The sequence below is a fragment of the Sciurus vulgaris genome (genome assembly GCF_902686455.1).
Source record: "Sciurus vulgaris genome assembly, chromosome: 1".
NCBI lineage: Eukaryota > Metazoa > Chordata > Mammalia > Rodentia > Sciuridae > Sciurus > Sciurus vulgaris.
Window position 1 is genome coordinate 206368321 of NC_136461.1, and position 4628 is coordinate 206372948.

The 4628-nt window shown below is 44.2% G+C and overlaps 1 long non-coding RNA gene across 1 annotated transcript in view; it reads right to left on the minus strand.

Moving 5' to 3' along the window:
* Nucleotides 1–496: 496 nt before the first annotated feature.
* Nucleotides 497–4628, minus strand: part of LOC306638405 — a 5539-nt gene continuing 1407 nt past the window's right edge. Inside the window, exon 2 of the long non-coding RNA XR_013757489.1 lies at nucleotides 497–770. This is a non-coding gene — a long non-coding RNA (uncharacterized lncRNA). The remainder of the gene's footprint in view (nucleotides 771–4628) is intronic.

The window sequence follows — 4628 nt, forward strand, 5'->3', positions numbered from 1 at the left end:
TGTTAGATACCATTGCCCCAAAGCAGGGTTTAGTTGTAGGTTCAGTTTAAAATGCAAGTCTTATTGTTTTCAGCCATGGTGAAGCTAACAGATTGGGAGACAACTGCCAGCGTGTTACTCTGGAGTTTCCCGGAGGAGGAAGCATGCCACTCACCCAGGCCACACAGAGAAGCAGCAGCTTCGGGAGCAGGAGGGAGTACAGGGAAGCCATGGGGGACTCACTTTCTCATGGCTTCTGTTGGATGGAGAGAGATTTGCAGGGCAGGAAGAACTAGGACTGGTTAATTCCAGCACCCTTGGGTCTTGGATCTGCTTCAGTGGTCTGCCCCTGAACCCTGAGTGGATTCAGCAGGTGAATTGTGGGCCAGAGTGTAGGAGTCTGGTACAGCGGGTATGTGGGGTGTGGGCCCCGATGGGTAGACCTGCACATACATGCTGCAGGTAGACTTTCCTGTTTCTCAGAATTGACCAACCCCAGCAGGAGCATCTCTCCAGGAACAGTTAAGCCCCAGATGTCAAAGAACAAGAAACAGGAAGAATCAAAAGGAGTGATTAACAGAGATCTGTTTCTCCAATGTGTCAGAACGAAGAGGGGAAATCATGGAAAGAACCATCCTTGTCTAGCTGAGCCATGGAACTGGGGAAGTGCAGGACGCTGGCTGCATCTCTTGTGTCTAGAGCTTCGTGTCCTGAAGTCTGAGACAGCAACTCCAGTTCCATGTCGCCTCCTCTTGTTGGCAAAACCTGAGCCAGCCCAGGTCCTCGCTTAGCTTCTGCTTACGGTAACAATACTAGAGTTAGGATTTAACAAGTAGCGAGCACGCTGTTCCTTTTAGACTTTTTTTCTTGACGGTCCCTACCTTCTTTCTCTTCTTGAATTTATTTTTACTTCTCCACATTACGACAAAAATGAGCTCTTAAAAGCGCAAACCTGTTCATGTCTTTCCCTTGCAGACTGTGGTCTCCTGGGTGGTAGGAAGTGCCGGCACCCTCAGCCTGGCCTGTGTAGCGGGCGGCTGCCCTGAGGCCTCCTCGCCCTGATGACCGCCATGCCTCCCACGGTGCCCACCCTGCGTCCTCATCATTTCCTCCTCCCTGTCTGTGCCCATCTTGCTCCTCTTCCCTTGCTGAACCTCGTGTGCATGGCCGTCGCTGGCAGATACGTTCTCACCGTCAACCCTGAAGACATTCTCACCACCAGCCCTGAAGAGTTGCATTTCTCTTCCAAAATTTAGTAATTTATTGAAGAAAGTCTTTGTGGACCTGTCCCCATCAGGTCTGAACCTCTGAAATTCACTGTCATAACTGCCCAAACTTCTGTCTTACCATAATCGGAAGTCTGTTTGTTGACTTATAAATTCTATAAAGTTAGTATCTATACCTATCATCAACTCACAATTCCCAGTACAGAACGCCTGACATAGATTTGGAAAATACCTTCAATATTTACCCCCAAATCCTTTCAAACTTTTTTTTTTTCTTTCCAGTGCTGGAGACCAACACTCTCGTGTTGAGCTATAATCGCGATCCTTTCAAAATTTGATTTTTGACAAGTTCTTGCTAAACTGTACGGGTTGACCTTCAAATTTTGATCTTCCTGACTCTGCCTCCCGAATAGCTGGAATTATAGGCGTGTACCACTGCACCACGCCTTTTCTAAATGTTTTAGGTTTTAAGTTTAAAATTAGTTTCTTCTTTCACCATGATCCTAGAAAATTATTCTTGAATATATCCTGGGATCCAAAGGCTTTGGCACACTAATATGATATAGTAAAAATTTATACTTCATAGAAGTATTCCAAGAATGTAAAAAAATCATGCTTGTGAAAACATTGTCCAAATGGCAACGCATTATAAAACTGTAATGCATATTATCACAAAGAGTGATTCAGTGATGCTTTCTGTAAAATTTTGTCTTAGTTCAAGTCTTCAGCTCGATGATTTCCATAATTGCTCATTTCAATGTGATTTATTTCAAGATAATTAACAACTGACACAAGAACACAGTCTATGACCTTTAGGTCTAGGGTATGGGAAAAAATAGTCTGCTATGGAGAATGGACTTAGTACCTGAGCCCTTTAGTCCCCTTCTAAGTGAGATGAGCAGACAAGAAGAATGTCCCTTCAGTAGAGTCCCTCAAGGGTAGCGCTCTTCAGGTGAGCTTGGAGGTGTGAAGCTCCTGTATAAAGTAGTACAGAACATCTAAACCCAGAGGAATGACATCTGAATAAAAATATTCACAAAGGCACTTAGGGTTAAGTATTTGAAAGCTCACATACCTTTGCCCCACTCATATTTGTGAGAAGAAAAAGGATGAGTCAATCGGGGCTGTTATTCTGTAGTAACAAATGAATCCGTTATTTTAGGGGATCTAACAAGGAAGCTTGACTTCGTGTTCTTGTTACACCTGTGGGTTGCTTTGCCTCTGCTCCCTGTCCTCTTTATCCTGGATCAGGATGAAGGGAAGTTCCTTCTTAGGTCTTTCCAGCCCTGAGGTAGATGAGTTAAGGTACCTGATGGGACCATATGTCACATGTGTTTTGTCCTGGGCAGTGATACAGGACTAGAACGACATGTGCCTCTTGAAGTCAGCGACCTTGGGAGCCACCATTGGGGAATGACACAGCTCTTCTGCAGAAACCACAAGTGGTTTGAGCACAATCAATTAGACAGCAAATGAGACAATGGATTTAAGGTGGCACATCACTGGATTTGGAACAGGTAGACAGAAAATAACACAAGAAATTTTGCTTGGACGTTTTGAGAACTTTTTGTTTGATAACTTTCCTTGCCAAACATAAAACCCAGTGGTGCACAATGACAGTATTAGTCTTGAGCCCAGGACTTGGCGGAACCCTCGTAGGGAACACACTAGCCGCTGAAGGCCTTTTGCCTTCAGGTGTTTGATACACCTTCCCCTGCATGGGCAGTTGCTCTGCCTCATCTCAGGAACTTCTCAGAGCACTCAAGACTTCTTCTTCAGCCTCCTCTAGAGGCCTTTCCTGGTGTCCTGGTGTCCACAGTATGGAAGGTGGACCCTGACCCACGGCTCTCCAGAGCACTTGTCAGGCAGCTACCGCCTGAATGTTTTGTCACTCTCCTGTGCACTGTCAACACACATGATGTCATCTGGAGTGAAAATTCATTCTTTGAAAGAAAAAAGGAAAAGCAAAATCCAAAACACTTAGATATTACAATGGTGTATCGAGGGGCCACAGTACACCCTCATGACAGAATGACTAAAGGAAAACACACTCATATGACCCTTGGAGGAGTAATATTTTAAAAAGAGGCCGAGAAACACTGAACTTGATGAAATTATTTTAAAACAGGTCCATAAAGTCTGATAAGCTTCCTTCCTGGTGCCTGGCATCTGCTATGGGGATGATAAGTTAGAACGAGTGCATGAATGAAGGCCATGTTGGAAATCTTTGGATAAAGTAAAACCGATTGAACTAGATCTCGATTCTTGAAATGACTCTGCCTAATCCAGACGAGGGTCAGTTCTATGGGACACATTAGCCCCAGTCTGGAGGAGACAAGGCTGCAGATGCAGGTGTGGGAAGTCAGTGATGGCAGAAGCAAGAATCAGCCAGGAAAAGAGAGCTGAATTGTTGTGAGCTCCTAAAATCCCTTCCAGCTCCACCTGTCTACACTGATAGTGAACCTGCCAACTGCTTTATACGTAGCAACGAAAGGAAGCAGAATTTGAGGTGGTAATAAACTGATTCATGTAAACTCAATTGTTGTTGGCACGATGTAAAAGGACAGCTATCCTGTTGTATTTGAAACAGTCCTGCCCTGCATGATGGTACATGCCTGTAATTGCAGCAACTCAGGAGGCTGAGGCAGGAGGATCACAAGTTTGAGGCCAGCCTCAGCAACTTAGCAAGGTCCTCAGCAACTTAGTGAGACCCAGTCTCAAAAAAGAAAGGAAGAGATGTGGCTCAGTGGTTAAGTACCGCTGAGTTAAATTCCTTGTTCCTAAACAAACAATCAGGAATTTTGATATGGTAAATGTTCTCATCTGGGAGGACTTTAAAATTTAATGAATGGTTTTCCCTAAATGGTTTAAAGATTTCCTGATGGTAATGTCACCTTAGGTAATGTCACTGATGATAATGTCACCAGTTCTTTTTTTTCCTTAGGGGGAAAAATAATCTTTTCGAAAGTGACAATTTAGTGCAATGGAAATTTCCTTGGGGCAGGATGTGGGAAATTTGTATTTTCTTCCCTTGTGTCCGCTGTGACCACACTGGTGTCTGAGCAAGTCACTTCACTCCTATGCTCCGAGCCTTGCAGAGTAAGGATTTTAGTAGCAGAAGTGAATGCCAGTTCTGTGGCAAAAGCTGAGCCCCAGCTCTGAGCAGGGAGCAGTGCCGAGCTGTCCCTGGGCAGCCTCTTGCCCAGCGTACAGCTCTGTCACTAACAGGCCCCGGTACACAGAAAGTGTGCTTTGGCCACTTTTCCTGCAACACAATTTTTTTTTATCTTCTCTCAGTCCCCACTTTTTGCAATCTTGTTTTCAACTCAAATATGTCTCTAGACCAAATTTTGTTTCCATTATTATTTCAGTATTTAACTTGTAAATCTAATATAAACTTCATTAAGAATATTTGAAAAATCG